Source organism: Pectinophora gossypiella, chromosome Z (assembly GCF_024362695.1).
Source record: "Pectinophora gossypiella chromosome Z, ilPecGoss1.1, whole genome shotgun sequence".
NCBI classification, from domain to species: Eukaryota; Metazoa; Arthropoda; class Insecta; order Lepidoptera; family Gelechiidae; genus Pectinophora; species Pectinophora gossypiella.
Genome location: NC_065433.1, coordinates 22830161 through 22840927, shown reverse-complemented (window position 1 = coordinate 22840927; position 10767 = coordinate 22830161). Strand labels below are relative to the sequence as shown.

Genomic DNA, 10767 nt, shown 5'->3' with positions numbered 1-10767 from the left:
TTTAAGTTTACTAAGGTACCTGCATGCCAAATTTCAAGCGTCTAACTTCAGTGGTTTAGATTTTTCATACAAAAGAATTTTCCCGCTAATTCCCGTTCCCTTGGGAATTTCGGGAATTCCTTTCTTAGTGCACCTCTACGGTACCTAAGCTACGTCCCTTCCAAATTTCAAGTGCCTACGTTTAGCCGTTAAGGCTGTGCGTTGATATGTCAGTCAGTCAGTTTCTCCTTTTATATATTTAGATCATAATAAAATGTCTGGGCTTGCTGTTACGGACGTAGGCAGTTTTTATCGGACCACACTTGGACTCTTGTTTTGATAAAGCTCACACAAAAGGCGCTGTTGTGTCAAAAACTGGCACGGCCCGCGATAAGTGAAGTGTGCTGTGCTGCCCACGTGAGCGTGGCCTTACCAGTCATGTGCCGTTTCCCTTTGGGAACATTCCCGACAGCTTTTTTTGACGTGACTTATTGTAGATTTGCCGCAGATGGCATTAACTACTTGGCCGGACAAATGGGGAGCGCCGAAGGCTCTCACCCGGTATATTCCCGACAGTAAAAGCGCAAAACTTATGTAAAAGATACATACTTAGATCATTAAATGATCAATCAGATCAGAGCCTCCGTGGTCTAGTGGTTAGAGCGTTAGGCTCACGATCTGGAGGTCCGGGTTCGATTCCCGATGGGGACATTGTCGAAATCACTTTGTGAGACTGTCCTTTGTTTGGTAACGACTTTTCAGGCTTGAATCACCTGAATTATCATGTTAAAACTGTACAACGCCATCTATATTGTTTTTGGTGAACGTAGCCTGGAAAGTCCCTCACTGTATTTCAATACTTGTGTTACTGCTGGTTTATACTTTTATAGTCTGTGGTTCCTTATAAAAGTTCCCAAAGTGGGAATGTTCCCGTTGTTTTTTTTTTGACGTGACTTATTGTAGATTGCCGCAGATGGCATTACCTACTTGGCCGGACAAATGGGGAGCGCTGAAGGCTCTCACCCGGTACAACGTTTAAGACAACAGGCCTGACGGTGCCCAGTTGGGCGCGAATTTCGGCTCAGGGCGTCGTCTGAGAGGAAAAATATTTGAAAGAATTGATCGACTCTAGCGATAAGTGCTGATTGAGGGAGTTTTGCACCATATTTTACATTAAACTACTTATATCGTCTTTAACTGAATCGCAGTAGGTGGCCCCGCGACAGAGCATCACACACCTATTGTAAATTTGCCGCATGACATTTACTACCTACTTGGCCGGACAAAACAATACTTAGATAAAGTTTTTCTGCCAATAGGCACCATTATTACTTAATTGTTTTTTAGCCAATTTTCGAGTGTAGGTATCAGATTTCACCACTTATTACTTTCCTATATAATAAGTTACACGCATTAGAAAGAACGGGAAGCAATTATGACGATTATGCTGTTAATTACAAGATTCGCAACTTTTACTCTTAATCGCAAATCGCTGGTGAATCCAGTTTGTTTGCATATAGGTATCTAATTTTTAATTAACGATATAGGTATATTGTTCAGCCCCCCAGCATTATCCTGTTTTTCACAGGGTTCGCTTACCTAACCTGAAGATTTGACAGGTCCGGTCTTGTAGGTACCTTATTAGAAATGGAAATGTGTTATTGCGACCATGTGTTTGTACAAAATGTGGTGTTATAATAATAATAATACAGACGTAAGTATTATAGTATCAACATGGACCCGGTAAGGGCACTGCAACTGGTTGAGAGGACAGCATGCTTAATTATTAGTCATTATGTGTTTTTTTTTGGCTGTAAGTCGACGATAATGCGAAGATTGTTATTACGCTTATAAATTAAATAATTGTAGTAAATCCATAAAGGCGGAACTAACTATACTTACGTCCTTATCACTTGTTATCGCGTGCGTAAATAAGGATAGTAAGTAACTGCCATCAAAGATTTCAGTGATAAGCACTTTTTGATAACATCTAATGGTCACAGTGATAGCGAAGCAAGGTCGTGGTTTTATTTTTGATTATGTTTTATTAGCTTAGTAGTAGGCCGGAGTAAGATGGTGACTGAGTTTGAATAGGGACCCAGACCTACGGGATATAACAAATAAATTTTCTAATTATGACAACTAATGGTTCATAATTTCATCACTGTTTACAAATAATTTGTTGGACTCGGTGACTGCACTTTTGCTTTTTGACTGTACGTACATTGACAAATTTAGAGTTTGATTCTCCGTTGAGCATAAGTTGTTTTCATTCTCACTCTAACTCCTTTATTAGCCTACGAGTTCTGGTACCTACTTGTTTGTTTTCATTCAATGCTTATTTCATTTTTAAACAAGACTATTACGCATAAAGTTAAGATTATATTTCGTGCAAAATGTAAACAGCGGATACACTTTAAGATAACTTACTAGGTGTCGATAAAATAAACTATGTTTAATATTAGTAAACGCAAAGGGTCATGTATAATGGAGTCGTATAAGGTGTCTGGAGGTCGCTGCATGTGTTTATTTATCTACATATTTGCGAGTGGATGTGATTGTGTGCGTAATGCGTAGGCATACGATATATACAGGGTGTTAGTGACATCGTAACGAAAACTTTGAGGGATGATTCAGGCCATGATTCTGAGTTGATATCAAGTGGAATTTTCCGCCGCAAAAGTATGGAACGGAAAATAATTTAAATAAGCTCTAAAATTTTCATGACTTCTCCGACAGGAAATTCCACTTGATATCGACTCAGAATCATGGTCTGAATCATCCCCTTCAGTATTCCTTACAGTGTCACTAACACCCATACCTACTTGTATGGCTACTACTTACTTGTATGGGGTGTAAGTGACATCGTAACGAATACTGAGAGGGATGATTCAGTTGATTATTCTGAGTTAATATCAAGTGGAATTTTCCATCGCAAAAGTATAGAATTGAAAATAATTTAAAAAAACTAAAAAAATAACATGAATTTTGCGACGGAAAATTCCACTTGATATTAACTCAGAATCATGGTCTGAATCATCCCTCTGAGTATTCGTTACGATGTCACTAACACCCTGTATATACAAAATACTACGTATAGAACGGCAATTCTCCGACCCCCGCCAGCGTCTGAGCTAGGTTTACCTCACCGCCCCTCGAACACAGAGACTTGAATCGTATGGTGTAGTACCTATACGTATTATACAGGGTACAGGGTAGTACCCATTATAGTGAGACGCTTGGCCTCACTACTAATCCAGTTCAGTGGCGGTACTGACCATCTCCGTTGGACTGCCAACGACTGGAACGAGGCTGTCCATGTCTACTACTCCTCGCCGAATAGTTAGTATTGTGGTCACCTTCGAGGGTGAATGACGTTTCCAAGTGGTAGTTAACAGTCTTCGCCCCAGAGCCAGTAGGTGTGCTATCGTGTGAAGTGCCAGTGGGTGCTGTATGCAGCTTCGCCCTTTTTTGTTTCTCTTGTTAAGTAGTGAATGCTTAAATACAGAATCTGGATAGAACAAAGCGCATAAAACTCTATTTACGCGCGCATTGGATGGGGGTCCAAAATATTATTGGTCCTATCACCTAACTAAGGCACTGCCTACTCGATACAAGCGGGATTGAACCCGCGTACCTGCCTGCCCACGGCAGCCGAACTTATGTTAACAAATTTACAACCTGACACTTGTTAGCTAATTAGGTAACTAACTACCCACTTGATTTGTTATTATACTTAGGTAGGTACCTAAGTACCTACTTGATTTACTTACCTAGGTTCATAAACACTGCTGAACTTATTGAAGTTTTGTAGGTCTAGAATTTGAATATAAAAATCAATATAGGCAGGTCCCTCCTAGAAATGTAACTGCTTGTGTTGGAACCCCAAAGAGCTCATAGGTGCCTATTTGGGTGTCAACAAACGAACTGATCTAGGTACCTATGTAATGTACCTATCTACCTGACTCGTATTGTGATCTCCATAAAAGTCATGTTGATAAACTAGTCTGAATACGATATGAAGTCGACACGTAAATTTATGTTCTTATTATTGATGACAAAAGTTTCTAGGTACCTACTTGTAAATAAAGTTTTATTTAATAAATAAAGTTCCGTGAAGAAAGCTAAGAACATAGGGGGTATCTTTTATAGGTAGGTATACAACTAAATGCAAGAGGCAAGAACACATGATCTTGCAGATTAGCAGGTACCTATAACTACCCGTTTACCTGGGAGCTTCCATGAAACCGCGGAAGACGGCGGCGGCGGTCGACGGCCGGCGTGCGCGAGCGCAAGGACGTTGCCGCGCGGGCGGAGGCGACGCGGCACGACGTCTTAACCAATCAAAGCCCGTCCCTTGCTGTGTGCGTCAGCCCCGTACGTATTGCTTTTTTGCTGCGGCTGCGAGTGACATGTGCGCCTGTGTTGCCATTAAATTAGATTTTCCGCTAAATGTGGGTACAGTAACTACAGTTTATGCATTAATACAATTAATACATCTATTTTATTTTCAGGATTTTATAATTATATGTTATAGAATATTGATTTATATAAATCTCAAGGCGTAACGATGATAACCATCTCTCTTTTCCGCTTTCTTCATCTGTATTGTAATTGTTATGCTGACTATTTGTAGAATACCATTAATACCATTGAATAAGAAAGCTTTCTTATGAAAGCGAACTAAATCTCGCTAATCAACCTTGATTTAGGTAGTTACAAACGACAAAAATTAATACGACGGAAGATAGACTATTACTGAACCGAATGACCGTTGGGTAGTTTCCTAGATCAAAGATAAATTATAAAATTCTGATTACTAAAGACTTAGCCAATATCCGGTCACAATTAAAATGACATCACACGTTAAACGGCTTGCATTCCAGCGAAGGTCACTTTAATCATGTATTAAATCGCTCAAAAATTTAATTCCAATACGCTACTCCCCGTTACGTGCTATATCTACAAGTTAAAAAATATTTAAGCGTAAAGGCTAAAAGAATCTGTTTATTGGGGTGGGAGAATTTTTGGCATGGCAACCTACATCTTGTAGCAGAGCGGTGCTGCGCGCGGGTCGGTCGATTCTCCATTCACGCACACTGCTGCGAACGTTGTGGTAGTTCGGTTTTGTGAGCCTCACTTAACTTTTTTATTTTTTCTCTTTGCTCAGCCAGCCACTTGCTCGCTTCTTTGCCCGCGTCTACCTGCTGTGTATTAAATTAAACCCATCTTAGTTTACTTCCTGCTGTAATCAGGGCAAAACAACACTATCAGTTCGAGATCGTGAAGTGAAATTTCTGTCAAGTAAACTCCAGATGTTGTAGCAAACGGCAATAACCTCGTTTTGTGTCAACAAATAAATATAAACAGTGATCAGGACACGAACCCTGCACGGGACAATGTGATCAATCGAACAATGCTCTAAACTGCACACGAGAATGGGCTTCGTTCATTTTTTTATCGGAACTTGATTTTCTGTGCAACTTCACCCACATACGTTTATGGTAAGTAAAAAAGTTTCGTGTTCGTTTCGTAACTTACAACTTTTTACGGCGGAGATTGGCGGTGCATTTTTTGTAGAGTATAGTGGGCTTTGGCGAATTTGAAGTTTTCAAGTTGGAAGTAGTTGTAAGCAGGTTGGTTCGGCAGGCAGGTTGGCTTGCGAAACTGAGGACTTATGATCATGGCGAGTTATGGGCTGCGACTTGTGAGCCCACACAAAATCAAATTGTTTAGTACAGAAACCTGCTGTTTTACTGCACATTAACTAACAATTAATTGGTAGTTGTTGTGGATTATTAGATATACATTGTAGAATCTGTGATGTAAAAACAGCTATGTTATTAAATTTTATTAAATGGAAACCATACTTGTGGATCTGCCTACAGCTACTTTTACAAAGCCTCCACTTATCTATTTTGAAAGCTATAAGTATTTATCTAGTTTAAGTAGGTATTACAGTTTTCAATATTATTGATTTACTGCATCTAAAGAAACAAGTAGGTGAACCTGACGAGCGGTCCCTGTTTAAATCAATTTGTAGGTACATTTCCCAAACAAGACTTTCGTCTACAGAAATGTAATTTGTATTTTCTGCAGGATTTATCCTAACATGCTGTCAAAAATTAAGCATTTACATACAATAGCCATAATTGCATGTCTGCAAAAAAATTAAAATTGTCACCGTCATTTATACAGGAACACAATACGGTATCATTACTGTCATGTTGCAATGCAGATGAGGCCAAACTAATGATTGGGGCCTGCTCTCATTGCAGCCAATCAACCTCATGAGAAAGCATTGCTTTTGTCATTGTTTCAATAATGCGTGGTTATTAGGTAGATTTGTATGATATATGTACCTACTGTCTACTCTATATTGATATCTAATTGAAGATGTATCCTATTTCATTATTGGTGGGTAACTTTGATGCCAGAAGTAAAAGTTCTGCATTGTATAACGACTTTGTTGCTCTATTGAGTACCTAAGAATTTAATGTGACAATATTTGTTTCGTTTCACTGCAGGCCAAAGATCTTGGGGGTAAAAATTGTTGAAAAGGCCACATTGAAACTTTCTTAAAAAGCAATATTGCTTTTTGTCATTTCTTGACATTGCACTCTTTTCTACATGCACAAATGTCAAATAGCAATATTGCTTTTTAAATGAATTGCCTGTATTTTCTTCAAACACTGGCACTGGCAGTATTGTTATCACACAAAAGCCATACATCAAGAAATGAATTACCTTCATGTTGACTTTTTAGACCCTCTGTTTTACAATTATGCACTGTTCTGTCTTATTTCTTAAAATAGGAAGGACCTTTGAGCATAACATTGGTTACATATTCTGTCTGCATGTTAGATATGTACTTTACTTCACAACAGGACATTATTAAAATACTTTTTTGCATAGCCAAGAACCTGTTAAACTTGCGTATTATGCAACTTTGTATTTGTCAATCAGTATAGTCATAACATTTGTTATTTTGTAATTTTCTTACCTAGATAATTTTCTGATGATACCTAGGTATTTTTCCTATGTAATGTGATAGGTGGTTTTGCTAGTTGATATTAAAAACTGTCTCGTATGAGTTTCAAATGCATACAACAGTACAATATTTGAGGTTTTAAAAGTATTTTAAATTAAATAGGTCCACCTATCCAACCTTGAAGATTGATCTAGTTTGTTGTAATAATATCTATGAAGGTTCTAAATTATCCATATTAAATATGAATTACTCCTTTTGATAATAAAATAATGTAAGATATATTTTTTATAAAAAGAGCAGCATTATAAAGTAATGATATGGCTGCATAAAATATTTATTCTTCTTTATAATTATTACGATAATTAGTATTTCAAACTCAAGACTAATTATTATGCTCATACATTTGCCATTATTGGCTTTGTATGTACTTTTGTTACACCTACCTAGTTTCAGGCGTAATTTCCTAAAGATTTGTTATAACATAAACCTCAGTCTATACGTAATGGGAAACCTCGTTTTATCTTATCTAGCTAACATGTCCCAATGCTGGGCAAAGGCCTCCCTCCATTTCTTCCAGGACTCTCGGGTCAGCCTTCCAGGAAAGCATCCAAGTCGTCGCGCCGTCTCCGCCTCGGTCTGCCACCTCCTCGTCCATCTCGTCTATGTTATTAAATATACTCTACGACGTCGTTCTCACGAGTGTTATTATATTAATAGAACTATTAAGTATCCGTATTTCCTTACGTTTTTTACCGCTGCTGCGGAGATGCGTGCGTGATTGCAACCAGGCGCGTGTCGAGAGTCTCGAACACTTGTGATATGTGGGTTCAACGCTACCTATTCCGAGAAACAGTGGCTTTCTTGTTTATGTCGGGTAGTCTGCGCACTGGCACTCTGAGAGCCCATTGTTCTTCTGTTTACTCGATACAGTCGCTTGTTCCCGGCCTTAGTGGTATGTTTTCAGCAATAATACGCATTCGTTGCGGCCGACATGCATCAACGCACGTAGGACGCTGCCATAAGTTTTAACTTTATCTACAAGTACGCTCGCGGTGAAAATCGATTCCGTGATTCCGTTACCCATTCGCGGCTGTCGTATTTCAAGTTCAACTGGTGAGCGGCGCACGCGTCGGTATTAAAATGTCTCATAAGAATTGGATTTCATTGAAAGATACTTTTTGTGATTTCGTTCGTGTATTCAATGTGAACTGGAATCAGAATAATTATACCCTCCAGGGGAAGCTACACCTGGTGATCAATTTAAACACTTCTTCACTCGATAGTAAATTGTAAGTAGGTAGATAATTACGTGTGAGTGCGACACAGTGTTATCTGTTAAGGAGTTTACTACTTACTCTAAGGCAAACAAACGGCGTGCGTATCAATCCGGGTCAATCTGCCTGATAGCTTCTTATCAACAGTAAACGCCTTAAAATTATTTATTGACGAGGTGCTGTTGAAACCGTTGGTTACACGATCTACGGCCCGGACGTTATCAGATTTAACATTGATTAACATCTATTAGGTGAAGGGTTTGTTGGTAATCAAATCTGTCACAATAGGATAGTTTCCAACTTGTAAAATCAGTTACTTTTTACAGTTATGTTTTATGTCAAAACGCGAATTTACTATGGAATTTGTATGAAGCACCTGTGACGTCATAGAAAAACGTGACAAAATGTCGCACTTATTATTTCATTTTTTTTTATTAAATTTCATAAATAAGTTAAATAGAAAAAATAAATTGTGTTTTGTCACCTTTAGATCTGTCTTTATTTAGTAATCAGAATTTCATAATTGATCTTTGACATAGGAAGCTACCCAATTATAGGTGAATTTTCACCTAGTAGCATAATTACTTGATGGCAGTCCATAAAGAGTTGATATTACTGTTCACTGCCTTACCTGACTTTGAAATAATTTTGTTCGGTAATACAACATTTATGGATCCCATAAAGTTGAGGTAAATATGCTATTGAATCTAGGACTAGGTATAGTAATTATTTATATCTCGTCTAATTTTTCGGGATCAATCCCGAAGCATACCTAGTATCACGAGATCCCATTCGAGATTGACTGGATTGGGCGAATCTCCTTGAGTTACACTTTTTTTTCATAAAGGATTTTGTTTTCTTCAAAAAAAAATATTTTGTCACTATCACAAACAAGCCGTTTTCATCGTTTCAGCCATCCTAACTTTATTTTTTTCATGAACTAGACGAGATCCCGAAAAGTTCGGGATCTCGCGGGATTGATATTTCCAACCCCGCGGGATCTCGAATTTACCATCTCGAGTCGGGATTGCATTCCCTAATGTAAATACATTGTTGCTATGCCTCCCCCCAATAGATAGAGGCATTTTATACTGTCAGGGAGTAATTGATGTTTGGCGTCCTGTATAACTAGCCTGGGCTTTAAATTGGCGGAAATTGTACTGAGAAGGCGGATGTTGGTAATGTGAAATTGTCTGTCGGATGAGAGTTGACTGGTGTCTTGTAGGAAAGTGGTCGCGATGTCGAGTTGAACTCGTTAGTGCCGGGGTCACGATCTCAATGTTTGCGTTATCGTTGGAACCTATTACTATACTTCGCTGATTTGATGTGTGACGGGATGTTGCTGTGTTTCTAGTGTGTTATATGAATAGCCTGTATGGGTCCAGCTGATTTGTTTGTTGATGTTCTTTAACCTTTTTAAGCCCGGATTTCTTTTGGTGACAATTGTTGGCAACATCTATAAAATTATTATTTTTTACTTTTTAATACATAAAATAGCAATACGTTTTTCTTCTTCTTCTACGATCAAGGAACTGTAAATAACGTATAATTGTGTGTGCCTATTTTTTTAATAATATAACGTGATCAACTCAAAGTTGTATTTTTTACCATCCTCTACACACCAGGCAGAGCACAACATCTGTGTGCGACAACAATTATTGTGACGGATTTTATTTAGGCAGTTTGTAAAATGACTAGCGGTACCTTGGTACCTCTTCAGTTCCTGCTTGCAGTTGCCTCCCATAACATCCCCCCAACTATGTAAAGTGGAACATATAGGCAGTGATGTAGTATGTACACATACTCACTTTTTAATCAGTCAGTAGTCACCACACCTTAAAGATACCACGTCTTGAACTATAAAATAAATACAGTAGCAGATATGAAAAATGTCTATAATTTTAGATATGGATTAATGAGTACTCGAAATGTGGGTCGAAACTATCGAGCTCACTTGAGACTAATTTGAGTTGAATTTATAAACATGCGTTTGCGTCGGAGATAAGCTAACCGATTACAACGCCGTATTGATGATTCATTATTATTAGAAGTATTAGTGCTTTCACGAGATTTCCGTTTTCTATTAATGTAAATGTATTTCAGTCTCCTTAGAGAATAAAAATAAAAGTTTAAAAACTAAAACCGCGTTCTGAAAAGTATAAAACAAGAAAAAATCTCTGGCATTCTTTCGAATAGTGATGTTTAAGAGATAGCCGTGGTCGTATGCCAATCTATTCTTTCGTCACGGTATACGATCACGTGGAACGTCGTCGCCTGGCCTACAACCACCCGACGATCAAGAAGCTCCTAGTGACACCTCATTTGTTAAATTCTGACAGGTGGTTTAGAAGTTAAGTGGTAAATGACGTGCATACACATAGAAAACATAACCCTCCTTTTGCTATGCCGCAGTCTGGTAAAATAAATACCAATTCCTATTGGATCAGTACGTCAAAAGACGTCACATTATTGCCATATGAAGATATTGTGACAGGTTACCACATTATCGCACATAAAGCCCAG

The 10767-nt window shown here is 38.3% G+C and overlaps 1 protein-coding gene across 1 annotated transcript in view; it reads left to right on the top strand.

Moving 5' to 3' along the window:
- The first annotated feature begins 5051 nt into the window (after positions 1-5051).
- The window catches only part of LOC126379868 (semaphorin-5A-like), a 39640-nt gene continuing 33924 nt past the window's right edge, over positions 5052-10767 (top strand). Inside the window, exon 1 of the mRNA XM_050028839.1 lies at positions 5052-5483. The gene's annotated coding sequence lies outside the window, so the exon portion shown is untranslated. The remainder of the gene's footprint in view (positions 5484-10767) is intronic.